The sequence below is a fragment of the Vulpes lagopus genome, chromosome 10 (assembly GCF_018345385.1).
Source record: "Vulpes lagopus strain Blue_001 chromosome 10, ASM1834538v1, whole genome shotgun sequence".
NCBI classification, from domain to species: domain Eukaryota; kingdom Metazoa; phylum Chordata; class Mammalia; order Carnivora; family Canidae; genus Vulpes; species Vulpes lagopus.
The window spans coordinates 103,248,965-103,268,943 of record NC_054833.1 but is presented as its reverse complement, the minus strand read 5'-3'; the positions used below and the strand labels follow the sequence as shown (position 1 = coordinate 103,268,943).

At 46.7% G+C, this 19,979-nt stretch overlaps 1 protein-coding gene and 1 non-coding gene across 5 annotated transcripts in view; one reads left to right on the top strand and one right to left on the bottom strand.

The window, feature by feature from the left end:
• ST3GAL2 (ST3 beta-galactoside alpha-2,3-sialyltransferase 2) overlaps positions 1–19,979 on the top strand; it is a 52,498-nt gene that overhangs the window by 5,149 nt on the left and 27,370 nt on the right. Inside the window, exon 1 of one of the 4 annotated variants that reach the window (XM_041771035.1) lies at positions 773–794. The exons of the other annotated variants lie outside the window; for them this stretch is intronic. The gene's annotated coding sequence lies outside the window, so the exon portion shown is untranslated. Of the gene's footprint in view, positions 1–772; positions 795–19,979 lie in introns of those variants that run through there. 4 annotated transcript variants of the gene reach the window in all.
• LOC121501118 lies at positions 14,840–14,946 on the bottom strand. The gene has a single exon (XR_005990540.1). It is a non-coding gene; the product is annotated as a U6 spliceosomal RNA (small nuclear RNA).

The window sequence follows — 19,979 nt, the reverse complement described above, 5'->3', positions numbered from 1 at the left end:
TCTGCCTGAGGTTTGGGGCCTTACTCCTGAGGAGGTGTGTCCCAAAGCCACAGGAGCCCTGCACATCCGGAAAGCAGCTGGGGCTTTGTGGCCCAGGTTGAGCAGGCCTGCATGTCTTCTCTCTCTACCCATGAGCCTGAGATGGGCTTCTTTTTCCTTCCCCTTCCCTACTCTCAGTTCCCATGCCTCAGCTTCCCTACCACATGTCCTCCAAACCTGAGCCCTTATCAAACCAAAGGGCCTGGCCCACCTCTCTGGGGACTAGTTTTTAGATTGTCTTCCCTTTCTGCTCAGAATGCTTGTTAACAATAAGTCCTTGCTAACTATTAGGGCAGATATCTCCAAGTGACATTTTGGAAGGAGAAGGTCTCAACTTGCTATCTGGGGAAAGCAGGCTTTTCCTCTAGTTATGCTGTGCTCACCAGGGATGCCTGCATGGGTCCCTAACCAGTCATTCTAGAGTACTTCTTGGTGCTGATTTATAAATCATTATTGTAATTACAGCATATTGTCAGTGGAGACTTCATGTTGCCATTACAGATCTTCTGTAAGACTCCAGGGCATAGGCTGGGCTTTGGGCCACCCCAACTTGCTAGCTGAGAACTGGGGAAATTTTTTCTTACAGGAATGGAAGGCAGGGATCAGGGTCTTCTCTGGGGCAGGGCAGAAGGTGCTGTGCCAGAGGGTACTTTATCCCCACAGGTTCTCAGAGAGAAGGTCATCTTCCTGGGAAGAGGATTCCTTCCTTCAGTTCCAGCTATTGGCATTCAAATATATGTGATCTTTTACCATCTGTAAGTGAAGTGCATAGTACCATATGTAATAAGGTGAACCAAGGGAGGACAAGGGAAATTTAGAGAAAAATGTCATTTTAATTTTGTTATCAATGCTAAATTTTTTGTGTGTGCATAGTAAAACAAAACAAATAGTTTTGATATTGGACATTAAAAACATACTCAATCCAGCTTCTTCCTTCAGGGGGATAAGACTCTACAAGTGAGGAAGCCCAGGGAGGGTAAGCCATTTACTGGCTGCTGAGGTGGGAAGGGAGCCAGAGCCAGTGTGTCTGCTGCCCTGAGGGGCTTTGCTTTGTTCTCTGTCCTGTGGTCCTGTTTTTAATCTCTTCCTGGGTTATCATGTTCGCCCATTAGGGTGTCTTTTCTCCTCTTCTCTTCCTCTATCGGATCAGAGTAAGCAACATACCAGAGGGACACTGAAAGTAGTTCCACTTCTGTGTGGTTAAGGGGCAAGGCCCTTCCTGCTCCCAAAAGAGCAGCATTGCAGGGCTTGAGAGAGAGCAGGGGACCCTGAACTGTTGTGACATGATCTAGGGACCCTGGAGAGCAGTCCTGATCCTGCTCTGCCCTTTCTGGAATCCTATAGCCGCAAAGTCCTAGCACAGCCAGCAGGCAACAGCCTTCCAGCTTGAGCAGATCAGCAGCCTTCTGAGGAAGAAAATCAGCAACAAATGCAAATAGCTAATTGGTCTAGGGGGAGCTGCTCTGGTGAAGAAAAATCAACAAGTTATTTGTATGGCTAAAGGGATTTGGAGGGGTAGTGAAGAGGGGAAGATGAGAGGTGGATTGTAGGAAGAGGCACAGATAGGGGGGCAAGAGGTTGGAGATGCCCCCCTTCTCACCCCTATCACCCCCACAGCTCCACTCCCACACTCTTCTTCCTTCTTTGTAGGCTTTCTTTGGATTGAAAAGGACATTAGTAGAACTTTCAATCCCTCCTGACCCTTGAGTGGAGTTACCTCCAACACATATTCCCACCCAAGTTCAGTTAAAGACAAAACACCAATCTTTTGATGCTGATGGTGATCTAGAACTGAATCAGGAGGAAATGAAAGTCTGTGAGCCTGTGCTGAGTCCTTTGGCTGTGCAGGTAAAATAGCAGCTAAAGGGAATGAAGCTGTTTGGGCAAGGCAAGGAAAGGGAGAGAGCCCCTGAACCCCTACTGGTTCCTCTCTTAAGTTTTCTACAGAGCCATGCAAGTCTGAGGTTGCCAGGCTGTGAGGGATTTTCCAGGGGTTGACCTTCTTCTGTCCCATCCCAGAGGGCTTGGTGTTTGCCTGGACCCACAGCTGCCTTTTCAGCCTCTGACTTCCTGGGGTCTTTGGCATTGCTTAGGAGGAGACCTTAGGTACCACAGGAGAGAACAAAGGTGAGGAGAGGGATGGGAACCCTCTTCAGGCTCTTCCGGTGGAGTGGAGTCCACATGTTCCTTAGACAGGAAGATGCTGTGAAATGAGAAGTAAACAATTTAGATCAAGAAGGTTCAGCCAAGGGGGGATCCCTGGGTGGCGCAGCGGTTTAGCGCCTGCCTTTGGCCCAGGGTGCGATCCTGGAGACCCGGGATCGAATCCCATGTCAGGCTCCCGGTGCATGGAGCCTGCTTCTCTCTCTGCCTCTTTCTCTCTCTCTTTCTCTCTCTGTGACTATCATAAATAAATTAATTAATTAAAAAAAAAAAAGAAGGTTCAGCCAAAGGCCAAAGTGGCAGCTCTTTGATGAAAGAGTTTCTTCAGTGCGAAGAGTAACTGTTTGACCCTAAAGCAACAGTGGGTAAACTTGTAGGATCAATGGGAGGTTTTTTTTTTTTTTTTTTTTTATCTTTTTTTTTTTTTTTTTAATTTTATTTATTTATGATAGGCACACAGTGAGAGAGAGAGAAGCAGAGACACAGGCAGAGGGAGAAGCAGGCTCCATGCACCGTGAGCCCGACATGGGATTCGATCCCGGGTCTCCAGGATCGCGCCCCGGGCCAAAGGCAGGCGCCAAACCGCTGTGCCACCCAGGGATCCCGATCAATGGGAGTTTTAATCTCTCTCTCGCTCTCTCTTTTTTAAAGATTTTATTTATTTATTCATGAGAGACACAGAGAGAGGCAGAGACACAGGCGGAGGGAGAAGAAGGCTCCATGTAGGGAGCGGGATGTGGAACTTGATTCTGGGACTCCAGGATCACACGCTGAGCCAAAGGTAGATGCTTAACCACTGAGCCACCCAGGTATCCCGAGTTTTAATCTCTCAATTGACATTTTCTGTGTATAACAAGAAGCTACCTCACCTCCCTTCATATGGGTGAGGTATTTTTTTTTTAAAGATTTATTTATTTATTTATGAGACAGATAGAGAGAGAGAGGCAGAGACACAGGAGGAGGGAGAAGCAGGCTCCATGCCGGGAGCCGGACATGGGACTCGATCCCGGGACTCCAGGATCGCGCCCTGGGCCAAAGGCAGGCGCTAAACCACTGAGCCACCCAGGGATCCCAAGCCACCTATCCTAGTAATTCTTACCCATCTGGGATCTGTGGGTCTACCCTGCTCTTTATGTTGTGCAAAACAGGGAACAGCCAGCAGGCTATGATGCCTATGAGGCCAAGGCTGAGGACCTCAGAGCCTCAGTTCAAGGGTATTTGGCTTTTCTAGAGGGGAAGCAGCTTATTTGGTGAGGGGGCCTCGTCCATGATTTTCGCAGCCCAGAGCCCATTCTAGCTGTGTGCATACAGGACCCTTGCTGCCTTTGCTACCACAGTGGCTTGATGCTATGTGACCCAGGGCAAGTCCCTGCCTCTCTCTAGGCCTTGGAGTCTTCATCTAGGAGTACAGAGTTTGAAGGCTTGCTCAGGGACTTGCTCTCAAGCCATCTGGTAGACCCAACAGAAGAACACCATGTCCTGAATGAGGCGGCAGTGCTGGGGGCCTAGGATGCCACTATGTGGTCTGGACACTTAATGGGAATCAACCTTTCTTCTAACCTGCTTGAATGCGTTAAACAGCAGCCAGCCTGCTCTGGTGTCTCTGGAGAATTTGGGCTCTTGTCGCTGGGAAATCTGTCCCCAGGCCTCCCATTGTCCTCCTCCTTATATTCTAATCTTTGCTCTGATTCTTTCCTGAGTTTAGGCAGAAAAACCATCTTGATCTTTCATCACATTCCTCCCTTACTTCATTGGCCACCGGTTAGGCCTCAGGCCTCGGAGTGGCTGTTTATAGGGTTCCCGTTTCTTTCTTCTCCCAGTTCCCCTCACCCGCTTATGCCCTGGGCTCTGCTCTAGCCAGGATTTTTTACCCCAAAGCCAGGGTGGGAGGTGAGATCACAGGGTGATGGATCACAGGAGGGGACACATCAGTGACATGGATCTAGGGCAAATCTGCCAGGAGTTGAGAAGACACTTGGAAGGGGGTAGGAGAGGACTTCATAGTAGAGGAGAGAAGGAGGATAGTGAGGAAAAGGCCACTAAAGGCCTGAGATGAAAGGGCAGGACATCACTCAGGACGTTGAGGAGACTAGTTTGGATCAAGCATAACACATATCGGATAATTGCCCGAGAAGGGGGGCCAGGATGGAGGGGTCTGGCAGAGAACCAGGCCCCAAGACCCACTGTGGTGAAGGAAGGCACAGGCTTTCTTGCAGGACTGCGCTGGTCACAGGATTGTGCTAGTTGGAAGTGTGGGAGGGGTTGTTAATGACTGTTTGCTGTCAATAGGCAGTGAGGCTGCCAAGGGTCAGTCTGATAAGAGGAAAGAGATAGACTCCTTGAGTTTTATACTCCCTACCGCTGCCTTCTCTCAGCTGGCCCCATAGATACTGACAGCCTAGTGTGGCACTGTTCTTGGTCTGTCTCCTCTCCTTCCTGAAATACACAGTTCCTGGCTTCAGCCCAGCTGGGTTTCCCCTGCCTGGCTGGCAGTTCCCGTTCCCAGCTGTGGTAGATGAGGCCTGCACTTGAGGGGGGAGGGGTCAGAACTGGCAAGACCAAGCCAATGCTGAGCCTGACCCTAGGGTGGGAAGCCACCTCAGGTTGGGGTCAGGGCTCTGGTGACTCCCAGACCTGCTTGGTCTATTTTGGTCTTAGGATTACCTTGCCAACCACCCAGCCAGGTCTCGGGCCAAGAGGCTTTTGGAGAATCCTTCCTTTGCCCCAAAGTAAAATGGGAGTTCTGGCTATTTTGCTGGGAAGATTCAGAGGTCAGGTCTGATGGGATCTGATGGAATTTGCATTTGTGAAGATCACTTTGGCCTCCCTGTGGAGAATGCATTGGAAAGGTCTCTAGTAGGTCTGATGCTTTAGCAGTCAATGGGCTCTCTCTGTAGATAAAGGATGGTGAGGTGGATAGACAGAGAAAAGTAGAAAGATGAGAGATCTAGGTGGTAAAAATCAGGTGGACTTGGTACTAGGTTGGCTAAGGGAGGTTGGAGGAAGGAGGGGGCCATAGATGGCCTTCAGGTGTCAGGGTTGGATGGATGATGTCCCTTTCCCAGAAAATAGGAACACAGAAAAAGGATCAAGTTTGGAGGCTTGGAGCATGCATGAGTTTGGTTTGAGGCAGGTTGAGTTTTGAGGTATTTTGGGGTACTTCTAAGGTATGTCATCAAGGGGAAGTAGCATCTAGAAATGAATGGAATAGATGGGTCTGGAATTCAGGGCAATGTCTGACATTTGAGACACTAGATATGACTCTTAACAAGTTGAGAAACAGGTTTGGAAGGGGATCCCCCAAAATCTATTGCCAGGTAAGGAAGGGAATCTAGAGTCCTCACTTCTATTGTATCCCATGGTCAGGGTCATATTCTGTTTCCCTGACTGATTGAGTTGATTCAGTCAGGGCCTGGCCAGGCAGTAAAAGGCACAATACCCTTCCCTGCTAAGTCTTCTCTGGGGTTGAGGGACTCTGGCAGTGGACAGTGCTGACCCTACACCACCCAGGAAAGCTATGCATATTAGAGCTTCTCTCACCATCTGCATATCTGGGCAGTGTCCCTGACTGGAGAAGGACTTGGGTCCTGGCCAGAACTGAGCCACTTCTGGGAATCCTAGGACCACCTCTGTTTGTGTGGCCTCTGAGCTGAGTTGACCTATCAAGGATAGGATTTTAAAGGGACAAGTTCAGAGCAGTTCGATGTCAGATGGCAAGTTATACAGTAAGTGACTTAAAAAAAAATTTTTTTTTTGCTTAAATTCAATTTAGTTAACATACTGTATTATTAATTTCAGGGGTAGAATTTAGCAATTCATCAGTTGCATATAACACCCAGTGCTCATTGCATTAAGTATCCTCCTTAATGTCCATCATTCAATTCCCCAATTCCCCCCACCCCCATCCTCTCCAGCAACCCTCAGTTTGTTGTGGCTTTAAAAAAAATTTTTTTTTTTTAAGATTTTATTTATTTATTAATGAGAGACACAGAGAGAGAGAGGCAGAGACACAGGCAGAGGGAGAAGCAGGCTCTATGCAGGGAGCCCGATGTGGGACTCAATCCCAAGTCTCCAGGATCAGGCCCTGGGCTGAAGATGGCGCTAAACCTCTGAACCACCCGGGCTGCCCAGAAATTTCTTTTAAATGAAATGGAAGCTGGCCATATATGTGCACAAGATAGTATCCATTGGACTTACTAAATTACAAAGACTAAAAGTGCATCTTGAAATGCCCATTGATAAATGGGAATCTGTTGACTTATATCTGAGTATATGTCTGGCTGCATGCAGGGGAAACGCGGGGCTCAAACAACATCCATCTCCCTCTGCCCTTCTCTCTGGTGATGCCATTCTTGGTAGTCCCCACTGACTACCTGGCAGGACCCAGCCCTGAACCCAGTACTGTGACTGAGGGCGTTTGATGCTCTGGTTGGCCAGGCCTGGGTGACATGGCACAGAAATGGAAATTTGAAGAGAGGTGGCTCCTCAAGGGAAAATAGGCAGCAAGCAGTGCAAGGTGTGTACTTGGACTCAGGAAGATCTTGCAGGAGTTCTGTGGCCTGACTCACATATCAGAAACACCATCGTAGACAAACTAAGGATTCATTGCCATTTATTAATTTACCTTGTTATAAGCTAAATACTGAAACGTAGAATGGAACTTAGAGTCGTTGAGTCATTCCATTTACAGATCTGAAGTTGAGACATTTGCCCACTGTCATCAGATCAGAAGGTAGAAGCACTGAGACCAGAACCCAGATCATCTGACATAGGGTGGGAACTCTTTCCAGTGTGAAGTGGGTTTTTTTTCTTTTTTTGGTGTTTTCTAGCACCTTTAGCTGCCCATCCACAAGGAGTGATTTATCCCTTGGACTGCAGGTCAAAGAACTGACACAGGAGGATTATGGCATAGGGTCCATTCTTTGTGGTGGGCCAGGGTCATCTGCATGGTGCATAGTGTTATGCAGGGGTCTGTCTGAGATGGGGGAGACACTCACTCTGGTTTCAGACTGGTCCCAGTAAACAGAAGAAGCATCAGCCCATCTATGGAGGGCTTCTACCCTCGTGCTGCCTTCATTTGTCCTCTTGGCTTTCCCAACTTTCACCCTCCTCCGTATTGTTTTCTGGTGCAGCCTAGATAGGGATGTAGCTCTGGATGGATGGATTAGTTTCAGGGGTAGAATTTAGTGATTCATCAGTTGCATATAACACCCAGAGCTCATTGCATCAAGCACTTTCCAGATTATGTTGGGAAATTCCCCGTTGGGGAGAGTTGTGCCCCTCTGTTTTCTCCCTTGGAAGAGGATACCCAGGACAGCAGTGCTAGTTTCGGGTACAGATAGACAAATAGCACAATTTTTACTTCATTTCCCATCACCTCCAGTTTGTGAAGGAACAGGTATTAGAATCAGCTTGGCAGAGCCAGGAATGAGGTATTATAGAAAGAGCTCAGGGCTTCGAGCTTCCAACTTAGAAAGAGGAGGCTTTAATCAAGTTCAGTTGGACACAGGCTTCTTGCCTTGGGTGGCCTCTGATCCAGAAAGGGAAGGCTGTCCCCATGAGGAGCTTTAGGGTATTTGAAAGCATGAATGATAATTTAACAAAATGCTTGAAGTTCTAGGAGCTTGAGGGCAATTCTCACCAAGTCCTCAGTGCTAAGAGAGTGCAGTGGAGCTTTTCTGAGTTTGGGACAGAATTCCTCTTTTATTTTGACCATTTTCTCACACCTCTTCCCTCCTGCCCTTCGATATTTGCTGACAGCCAGTTAGTTCTTCTCTCCCAAACTGTCTGCCGGCCCATACTGACTAGTGTGCTCTGTCTGCCCCTCATGCTCACCTTCCAGAGGCCCCTAGTCTGCCTTTTTCTGTCCAGGGCTATGTTCCAAGTGTTCACCCAGCCTGGCTCAGACCTCCGTGTTCCTCTGGCTGAGCCCCAGTGTCCACTCTTGTTCCTGCCTCTCTGTTCACTGTGAGGGTGAAACTCCCTGCTGCCTCGGGTCCATAGTGCAGCTTATCATCCTTGCTTATTTCATCTTGGCAAGGGCTGTGTGAGGCAAGTGGGGCAGGCATTATCATGCTCATTTTACAGTTGGAGGACCTGGGGTCTAGAGAGCTATGATCTACCCAAAGATGCAACTTTTTTTTTTTTAATTTTTTTTTAATTTATGTATTTATGCTAGTCACAGAGAGAGAGAGGGAGAGAGGCAGAGACACAGGCAGAGGGAGAAGCAGGCTCCATGCACTGGGAGCCCGATGTGGGATTCGATCCCGGGTCTCCAGGATTGCGCCCTGGGCCAAAGGCAGGCGCCAAACCGCTGGGCCACCCAGGGATCCCTCAAAGATGCAACTTTTGAATAGTGGAGCCACTTCTGGAATTGAGATACTCTGGATTTAGTCCAGAGCTCACTGTAAAATGTTAACTCATAGGCACACTTTGGGGTAGGGATGCCCCAATCTCACCAGGGAAACCAAAAGGCTTGAAAGCAGGCCCTGGGCTCCCCAGATCGCCTCTGCATAGCCCCAGTCCCAAACAAGCACATCTCTATGTGACCACAAAATACATAATAAGCCAGACAACAGAGACTGTTCCCTGGGGACCATTGTAATGGACACTGGTCTATGGTTTTTTTTTTTTTTTTTTTTTTTTTTTTTTTGGACACTGGTCTATGTATTCCTCCCTTCCGCATTCCCCCAAAGTTGACAACAGTAATGCGTGTCATGATGGATATCATCTCAGCCAAATCCAGGGGGATGAGTCACTTCTTGAGAATAGGACTGTGGAGGGCTCCTTGCTTCCATACCCCAGACTCCCCTCCCTTGGGAGGGAGGGGCAGAGGCAGTGCAAGGGGAAGGCTCCCTTTGCCCCTTCTCATAGCAGCTGATATTGCCACTTTGCAGAGGTGGTGAAGAGCATTACCTAGCAACCTGGAGGATAGTCCTTATCTCAGGGGCCTTGTCTGACATATTATCAACTTGTCAATAAAAAGGAGGATTGCTCAGCCAGAGCAAGGGAGAAATGAAAACAAGTGTTGGGTATGGCGCAGCCCAGAGCTGGAGTCTCCAATTTACTGGCCACTTGCTCTTTGCCTTCTGAAGTAACACAGAGAAAACCAGGGGGACAGGATAGGGGTGCTTCCCAAAGCCACCTTCAGGGTTGGTACTGGAAGTTACTGAAGGGACCAGGCTGAGCACAGACTCAGGGCCTAATGGAACTTCCATTAGTTCCAGTTCCTAACTGGAACTTCCAAGGTGTCCGTTGGAAAGGCAACATCAAGAGGACACAGTGACCAAACAAGGGGCCCAATTCTGGCTCCTCCATTATTTTACTCTGCTTTTCTCTACCTCCGCTTCCAGGAAGAGAGGGAACATCATTTCCCTTTAATCTCTCATCCAAGCGTGGCGGCAAACACTTTCTTTGGGTTTCCATTAGCATAGCTGGATTGGCTGACCTTTCTAAACGACATTACTAAGTATAAAGGAAGAACAAAACAAAGCTAGATAGGGAATAAAAGCAGCCTGGCTCATAAAGTGTAGTCGACAGGTTTGTTTTCAGGGTTTTCAGAGTACTCCACTGCTAGAGATACTGACCTCCAGGCTGGCATACCTCTGCATGCCCTTCGGCCACAGTCTCTGGCCTGCTAGTGCTGACCTGTCTCCCTGTCTAAGGCAACCCCTAGGACCCATACTACCATGAATCCTCCCCAAGCTGGACTGCTTCCTGATCAAGTGCTTGGCCTACTCTCCTCTCTACCCAGGGCTCACTGGCTCTGTCCCTAGGTCCCAGAGGGCTGGGGGATTGGCACCTACATAGCATACCTTATAGGAGTTCTGTCTTATTCTAAGTAAGCCTTGTAATAGGACCCATCTCTTGACACAGTACTTATGCCCCAGCTCAGCCCACGGCTGCCATTGAAAGGCTGGTGGTTCTCCAACATCACATCTTGTCAGGAACTGCATAAGTCTCCCCACCTGGTTCCTTCCTCCCCCTGGCCTACAAAAATAGAAGCTGATAAGAAGTGGGCCTGGTCGATGGGAGTTTTTTGGGTGGATTGAGGAAAAGACTGTCTGTGTTTAAAAACAAAAAACAACCCAAGTCATCTAGTCTTGAGGAAGTAGATAAGAGCCTGGCCACAAAGCTGTTTCCAGCCTGCAGCACTGCCTCTGTGTCCTGCCTGGCACATGAATGGTGCCCAGGAGCCAGGTCTCCACACTCCAAACTGCTGCCTGCCAGCATGCACAATACTCCCATTTCATACCAAATGTTCAGATAAAGACAAAAAATCAAAAGAACCACCACCTCACAAGGAAATGTGGGGGCAGGATGGATAGAAAAAGAGAGGTTGTCATCAGTTACAGCCTCCTGTCCCCACTCTGCTACGGTTGTAGCCCTTTAGAGAAATTTGCCCTGTGCAGAGTAGGCCTCCATGCCTACAGTCCAGGCTGTTACCTTCATGATATTATCTGGTCCCAGAGGTTTTGGCAGACATTCCACCTGGGTGGCTCAGCTAGGCCACAAGAACTGAAAAGCTAAACCGAAGGTCATACTAGCCCAGTGGGGGAGGTATGACATGTTACTGGAGCTGATGACAGAGAGAGTTGCTCTCACCTGTACCTTCATGCATAGTACTAGCCCTCTTTTAGTGAGTGTGCTACTCCTGACTTCCAGCCCCTGGACTGGGAGAGAGAATCCCAGAACTAGAGCTGATGCACTCAGAGAGCATCACTTCTGGACCTGTATATCCCAGAAGCTCTGTCATCATTCTTGAGGTCATAGCTTGTCCTAAGCATTAGAGCTTTAGGCTAAGCCTATCCTATTATGCCGTCCAGGAGGAACTGGTATCTTCCCTCTGGTTTGCCAAGGACCTGGAATCCTTTTGGGTCGTGTCTTCTGCAATGACTGCATAGACCTATCCTACAGACTTTCTTTTTTTTTTTTTAATTTTTATTTATTTATGATAGAGAGAGAGAGAGAGAGAGAGAGAGAGAGGCAGACACAGGCAGAGGGAGAAGCAGGCTCCGTGCACTGGGAGCCCGACGTGGGACTCGATCCCAGGTCTCCAGGATCATGCCCAGGGCCAATGGCAGGCGCTAAACCGCTGCGCCACCCAGGGATCCCTCCTACAGACTTTCTTACCAGTGAAGCAGTAGGGCACCCTGCTTCCTGGACCTCTTTCTTACAGGTTCATAGCCCTGGCAGTTGGCTTATGACCTCTTCCCTGGCATTCTCTCCCCTATCCTCTCGCAGAAGATGAGGGAATAGATGCTAGAGTTTTTTTGTTTTTTAAAGATTATATTTATTTATTCATGATAGACGTAGAGAGAAAGAGAGAGGCGGAGACACAGGCAGAGGGAGAAGCAGGCTCCATGCTGGGAGCCCGACGCGGGACTCGATCCCGAGACTCCAGGATCGCACCCTGGGCCAAAGGCAGGTGCCAAACCACTGAGCCACCCAGGGATCCCCGATGCTAGAGTTTTGAGTGAAGTTAACTTGGCCTGGGCGAAGGCCTAGCTGGAGTTTTGAACCACAGTGACTGTGGCCTGGAAGCTTTTAGAATAGCTTCTCCCTTCCCTAGTGTACATTGGCAAGACTAGTATGTGCCCTAGCTCATCCCTTCTCCATCATTCCCTGCTGGGGTCTTGAAGGCTTAAGCCTTCTTGTAGGTGACCAACCTTCGTGTGCTTACAGGTAGAGGGAAGGGAGAACCCTATCAGAGTCCCTTGAGATGGTCCAGACTTCGAAAGGGGCAAGAAAGAACAATGACAGAAAGCAGAAAAACCAGTCTTGTTCTTTTCCCCAAAGTGAGGGCAAACGTGACTAGAAAGTGGTCAAGAATTCTGGTTTTGGGGAAAAAAAAATTCTGGTTTTGCTCTCTGAGGGCTGGGAGAAAGAGTGCTGATTGGGAGTTAGGGAGGGAATGCCCTGTCCCTCTCCACCATTTTGTATGACTTACACTCTTTTAGGACAGCATTTGCCCTTTGCCCCCAGCCACTGGAACTTCCTTCTCAGTCGGCTGTCTCCCACCTAGAAATGTTCCAGGAAGCCATCTAGGTTATGGTGGGCCATGTTTTCACTGGCTGATTCCCTGTCATGTGGGTGTAGGGCTCGAGGAGAAGAGGGTTGAAAGTTACCTATAGAAACCATTTACTTCTCTTCCCTTTCACTCCCCTTGGTAAGGGGGATGGAGTACAAGAAGACACTTTTCTAAACCTTCTCTTAGACCCACTACTCCCCCCACCCCCCTGCCTCTGCAGGGTAGCAGGAGTATGTGTTTGCAGGGAGTCAGTGTTGAGGATAATTGGATTAAACCATATTTCTGAGAAGAGCAAGGAGGGCTCCCTTTGGTTAGAGTGAGTTTGATGAAGAGCATGGTCCTTTTCCATAAGGAAGGCCACAAGTTGAAGATTGTCTCATCTCTTCCTTCTTGGAGCCCTCAGCTCTGCCCTCAACCAGTGCTCTGGCTGGTGGGTATTGCTCTGATATGCCTGTCTAAAGGCTTCTGGAATAGGCTGTGGAAACACAACACTAGGTCCCACCTCTTTAGAGGGCAAGACCTACAGTTGGGACTTAGAATGCCAGTCTCTGAGGTTATCTGCCCCATGGCATACCCTTGGTAGGGCAGCCCTCCTAGGGGAAGCCTCGGTGGCAGAACAAAGGAGCCCTGGGTGGTAGGCAGGCTGGAGGGGCTGAGAAAGTCCTCAAAACAGATGAACTCCATTCTCTGCTCTTTGACAGAGCAAGAGCCACAAAGCTGTAGAGAGAGGGGTTTTGCTAAGGGGCAGTGGAGGTAGGGAGAGGACTGAAGTCCTTTCCATGTCCTTTCCATGCTGTCTGCCACTTCTTGGTGGTGATAAATATTTGTTGAATGAACACATCTTCTGCTTTTCTCTTGAGATTCAAAGCATACCCCAGACATCCAGACAAGTGTAGAAGGAAAAGGAAGCCCTAGCAGCTTTTCTTCAGCTCTTTGGTTATATATCTGTGGCATGACTGAGATCTAAACCATAAACAGTGATGAATAGCCAAGCCACCTGGTACTTTGAACATTATCTGTAAAAAGTCAGAGTGGACTATAGGCATCCTAGTCCCCTGTCCCTGGGAGGTGGTACGTCAAGTTTAATTGTCCCAGGGAGGCAGAGTTTGGCAGTAAGATCTAAGCTCCCAGCTTTCCAGACTCCTCTCTGGCTTGCCCTGGGCCACCATTCATTCATCCCACTCCTACTTCCTCTAAAAGTCCCCAGAGAAACTTAGATTTATTTTTTAATCTCCTACCTTCAGGGCCTTCTACCTGTCTCCTGCCTCTCAGTGTCTGAGGTTTTCAGCCCTACAGAGAAACTCCTTATTAACTGTGTCTTTTCCTGAATCTTGCTTCAGACTGTGGCTAGAGAGCTCATAGACAACTATGGTTGGGACTTGAGGAACTGTTTAGAACCAGCTCAGGGCAGGCCTGTGTTCTGTATGGTCTAATGAAGTAGCAGTCAGGGAAGATGTAGCAGGCTCTGTGACTCACAAGCTCTACCACAGGATAGACATAGCATTCCTTTCTGCGCAGCCTGAGGTAAGGATCAGCCAGGGTGGAGCTGACTATGAGACACATCACCCCATCTCCCTGGAAGCTGCTGCCTGCCAAAGTAGGGAGAAGGGGCAGTACCTATGGTTAGCCAGGAGAGGAAGCTCTAAAGCTTCATGGTGCTGGCCCAGGAGAGGCTGGAGTAGGAGTGGGGGTGCTGAGAAATCTGAGCCAGGGCTGTGCAGTGGGGGCTATCCTCATGATGCCTACCCAGGGTTATGGGGCTCTAGCCCAGAAGAGTTGCCCAAACTGGGGCTGACTGGTAGCCCTAAACCTACCAACCCAGGTGCACAGGCATTGAGCTAGAAGCTTTATGCCTTTCATCCTTATCGGAACACTTACAGAGACAATATTCTCATTTTACAGAGAAGGACACAGATCAGAGAGGTTAAATTGTTAATAGCTGACAAGTAGTGATGCCATATGTGAGCCTAAGATTTTCCCAGTGCTTTCTTTTTCTGGGAGGCTTGACTGGAAAGGGGCTTTGAGCTGGGGTGAACAGATGAGAGATCTCCCAAGACCTGGCTAGCAAGGACTACGACCAGTAGCCTGCAGTGCCTAGGGGAGTGACTGGAGAGAGTTTCATTTCAGCAGCTCTGGTGTGTCTCTGCTGACAGAAATTTAGGAGTGGGGCACTTAGACCATTTACATACACACCTTTCCCTTTGCCTCTGACTTGTTAAATCTGGTTTGTACTTGAGGCCGCATGTTTCTTGGTGGTCCACAAGAAAATGGAGAAAGTTTTCATTTCTAGAATGTCAGGACTGGAAGAGTGGAGGCAGAATAAAATTATCACTTCCATCTGTGTCCTTATATAATGATTTGTAAAATGATTTGATTTGATTATTTTTTAAAATTTTATTTATTTATTCATAAGAGACACACAGAGAGAGAGAGGGCAGAGACACAGGCAGAGGGAGAAGCTGGCTCCATGCAGGGGAGCCCAACGTGGGACTCGATCCCGGTTCCCCAGGATCATGCCCTGAGCCACCCAGGCGTCCCTGTAAAATGATTTTATTTATTTATTTATTTATTTAACCAGAACGTTTATTTTGACTAATCATTGAAATAAAAAGTATGGAATGCTTCACGAATTTGCATGTCATCCTTGTGTAGGGGCTATGCTAATCTTCTCTGTATTGTTCCAATTTTAGTTTATGTGCTGCCGAATCGAGCACTGTAAAATGATTTTAAAGCATATCTTCATTGCTATGACTTCCTCTGATTCTTATAATGCTGAGATATTATATATGGAGATGATACTCAGCTGGACAATTTTTTTAAAAGATTTTATTTATTCATGAGAGACACAGAGAGAGAGGCAAAGACATAGGCAGAGGGAGAAGCAAGCTCTGTGCAGGGAGCCTGACATGGGACTCGATCCTAGGACTCCAGGATCACACCCTGAGTCAAAGACAGATGCTCAACCACTGAGCCACCCAGCTGTCCCAGGGACAAGTATTTTTTAATGCCTGTTACATGTAGGCCAGTGCTAGGTCCCAGAGTGATAAAGAAATGATTAATTAAATAATATGGTCTATGCACAGTTTATATTTTGAGTAAAGGAGATGGATATGTATGTATGCGTCTTTTTAGGCTCTGTATAAGATCTTAATAAATATGGGCCAGATTTGGTCTGTGCTCCAAACTAGTTCATAACCCCTAAGAGGATAGGATACAGTGAGAGATGATGCTTAGGAGGGTGGCCTGGTTTGAGGGTCTCTGAATGCTATGCTAAAGAACTTGACCTTGGCCCTTGTGAGCACCCCATCTCATAGGCTTTTGGATGTAGGAGCCTGATGAGTTTGTTAAATCTGAAGTGCCATATAGACATGCTGAAGAGGCTGTTGAGAATGTAGGTCTAAAACCTAGAGTAGGGACTCCTGGGTAACTCAGTGGTTGAACGTCTGCCTTCAGCTCAGGACATGATCCCTGGTCCAGGGATCGAGTCCCACATTGGGCTTCCTGCAGGTAGCCTCCTTCTCCCTCTGGCAGTGTCTCTGCCTCTCTCTCTGTCTCTCATGAATAAATAAATAAAATCTAAAAAAAATAATAAAACCCAGAGTATACGGGCTAGCAACAGATTTGGAAGAGGATGGGGCAAAGAAGCCAAAAGGGCTGAGGGCAGAACCTTTGGGATGCATTACAAGCTGGAAGAAACAAGGAAGTGTTTAAGTCAAGAAAGTAGATTGCAGTGACTTAGAAGTCAAAGTGGTGGTCAGCAGGAACAAACAGGAGATAGTGAAAAAGAGGGTGGGAGTAGGATTGCTTTCTTCTGATTGTTTAGGAATCTTGGCCTGAAAAGAAAAAGTGGCTTGCTGCCTGCTGACAGCCTAGACTAGAATTTTACTCCTGAATCCACCGCTCTCCTCTTCCAACATTTGTTTATTTGTTTGTTTATTTAAGTAATCTCTACACCCAAATTGGGGCTCAAACTCATGACCCTGAGATCAAGAGTTGCATGCTCTTCCGACTGAGCTGGCCAGGCACCCCAATCCACTGCTCCTCCGATGTAATTGAAATTGAAGCCTGAGCCTGCCATAGGCAGGCTAGGGACTCCCAGAGTCAGATGGGCCTTTCATCAAGGGTGTCCTTATAGCCAATATGCATTTCCCCCTAGCCAGATAAAAGACTGCAAAGTGGTCAAGTGGTATGGAAGAGGAGCTGACAACTTGGGTGGCCTTCCCCTGTGAAGCCCTGGTCAGACCACATCTGAAAGATCTTGTTTGCATGTGTGCCTACCCCTGTCTCTACCCCCAAGGTGGACTGGAATGAAAATGGGGTGGGGATGGGAGAACAGTTTTATTTTGTTTTTAAAGATTTTATTTTATTTTTTTAATTCATGAGAGACACAGAGAGAGGCAGAGACAGAGGCAGAGGGAGAAGCAGGCTTCCCGCAGGGAGCCCAATGTAGGACTCAATCCCAGGACCTCGCCCTGAGCCAAAGGCAGATGCTCTACCACAGACCCACCCAGGTGCCCTGGGAGAACAGTTTTAATTGGGGCTCTTGATCAGCTTACGCCCGGCTATCTCATTCTGCTTCCTTCAGAGTGCTGGCTGGAGTTCTGTGAATCTCGTTAGAGATGGTTTGATATGCCTTCCCAGGAGACTGGTATTGGCAGGGATCCCCAGTTCCTTGGTACAGATGGTTTAATCCAACTCATCCAGTCAAGATGGCACTATAAATTTATATCTAAACACATAGCAGTAATACACAAAAAGATAAAATTCTAAAAACATAGTCATACACTCCCCCTCCTTCCCCTCACATGAAAAGACAAACATCCCTGTAATGAGAAATGGAGCAGGAACACAAAGAGGAGAGCAGGGCTGAAGCTGAAGGCGTGCTGGTCTCTGAGTCTAGAAGCAGGAACAATCAGTTGGAAATCTGGGGTAACAGAGCTGTAAAGTCCTCCACATAAACCATGGAATTAGAGGTTGTACACTGCTTGAGCCCAGGGGCTGGGAAAGTAGGCTGAAAAAGGTTGCCTGCAACCCTGCCCTGGGGCTATGAGTTTTATAAAGATGCTTACCTAGGGGGAAGAACCTCAGATCCTGGACCTAAGCTGAGTAGCTGCTATAAGATTTGATTCTAGCCTAGGAGAGCCAGAGGACATAAGGTGTTGGGAGAGAAAGGTGAAAACCCCTAGACGGGAAGGCAAAAGTAAAATATGAGAGGAGATGAATTTATGCACTAAAGTTTAGAAACATGTGAAGAGGGATCCCTGGGTGGCTCAGCGGTTGGGCGTCTGCCTTTGGCCCAGGGTGTGACCCTGGAGTCCCAGGATCCAGTCCCGCATGGGGCTCCCTGCAGGGAGCCTGCTTCTGTCTCTGCTTGTGTCTCTGCCTCTCTCTCTGTCTGTCTCTCATGAATAAATAAATAAAATCTTAAAAAAAAAAAGTGAGGAAAATTAGTGAGAAAAAAGAACCAATAAAAATCAAAGAAAAATTTACCTTAGAAAAAATTAAAATTATTTTTAATAATTTAATTATTACTGTTTAATTAATAACAGTTATTAGAAAATGTCTTTTTAATATAATAGATTGAGGATCCTCAAAGAGATAAAGAAACATGAAATCCATTAAAGAAAAGAAAACGAGGTTATGAGACACACCTGGCTGGCTCAGTCAGTGGAGTATGTGACTCTTGATCTTGGGGTTGTGAGTTCAACCTCATGTTGGGTGTGGAGCATACTTAAAAAAAAAAAAAGTAAAGTAAAGTTATGAAAAGAAACAGAAAAATGTCAGTATGAAAAGTACTAAAAATTCTAGCAGTGAAAAATAGTGTCATTCGAATTTGAAACAATAGATAGAACTATAGCCTAGACACACAGAATCCCAGGAATTGGAAGCTGACATTGAGGATTCCATCCAGAAGGCAGCACAGACATGGAGAACAGATTGACAGGCTTTAGCATGCATCTAATAGGAATCCCAGATATGAGTCAAGAAAATGGCAAAGAATTAATATTTGAAGAGAGAATGGTTGAGAATTCCAGAATTGAAGAAACAGCGTGAATACTGAACAATAAATAGATATCTAGGCACTATGAAGTGAAGTGGCAGGCAAGAATAAAAAGAAAATATTAAAAACCAGAGAAAACCAAGAATTCAAAGGAATGACCATTAGACTGACATACATCTCATCAATGCAGATGCCAGAAGATGATAGGGGTATCTTAGGGAAGCTAGAACTCTCCACCCACTATCATTCAAGAATGAGGTGAAATAAAGACATACTAAGGCAATTTTATCACCTTTAGACCTTTGCTAAAAGATATACTAAAGGTATGCTTTATTACGAAGAAAAGTAAACCCAGGGAAAGGAGCTTATTGCTAGCACCATCCTGAGCACAGAAATTGACACATAATGTTGATAAATTTAATTAACTGTAGGACATGTATCAGGATACTTTCTGCTATAAGTAACAGAATAACCCACAGTGACTTAAACTGTGTGTGTGTGTGTGTGTATGTATATATATATATATATATTTCTTTTATAATGAAAAATATGGAGGTAAGGAATTCCAGGGTTGAGACAGTGGTCCAGCATTGACAGGAAGGACCCTGGATCATTCATTCCATCTTCCTCCTCTGCCATCCTCAGAGTGTAAGATCTCTCTCCTCATGGTGTTGAGATGACTGCTGCAGCTCCAGGTGTCATATCATTTCCCATAACATCCCAGGCAGGAAGACAAAGAGATGCTAGCTGAAAGGAAGCTTTTGAATGTGCCTCTCATTCAGGAAGGATAATCTTTCCAAGAAAGCCCCTGCGGACATCTCCTTATGTCTCATTGGCCCGAGCTGGTCCATCCTCAGACTAATTCCAGATGAAAGAGAGTAGGCTTACTATGTTTGGCTTTGACCAGCCTCACCTCCTCTCCTGGGACTGGCTCCATTGTTGTCTGAGCAAAATCAGGATTCTGTTGACAAGAAAATAAAAGGGGGAGTAACTGCTGATAGGCAATCAACAGTGTATGCCGCAGATGGCAAAACACACACAGATCCAGTGTCTGATTTGCTTTTCAATTAAAGAAAAAAAGGAAAACAAATTGTTGACCACACTGCCAGGGAAGAATAATAAGGTACAATGAAGTAGGGAAATTCATTGTTAAATCACACCAAGTTGCTGCCTTGTTCAAGGGAATAGTGCTGCTGAAAACTTGGAGATTTCATTAAAAAAAAAAAACAAAAACATGTATAGGGATGCCTGGGTGGCTCAGCAGTTGAGTGTCTGCCTTTGACTCAGGGCGTGATCCTGGGGTTCTGGGATCGAGTCCCACATCAGGCTCCCTACGGGGAGCTTACTTTTCCCTCTGCCTTGTCTCTGCCTCTCTCTGTGTCTCTCATGAATAAATAAATAAAATCTTTTTTTTAAAAAAAAAACATGTATATGCTAGTAATTTAAGACAACCACTAAAAAAAAAAGAGAAAATTTCCAAGCCAGGAAGAAAAAGAATGGTGGGATCAGGGATAGCATAGCGTGTCAGTCCAACAGAAGAACTAAAGGGAAAGAAAAAAACGACTTAAAGGAATAGTAAAGAGAAAACAAAATAAGGTAATAGTAGAAGTCCAAATGCATAAGTGTAATGGATTACATGCATGTTAAAAAAAAAAAAAAAACAAAAAAAAACAAACAAAAAAAACTATCTCATTGGCTAAAAAAGCCAGTAAGTAATCTGGAGTGTGGAGAGACCTGTCAGACTTG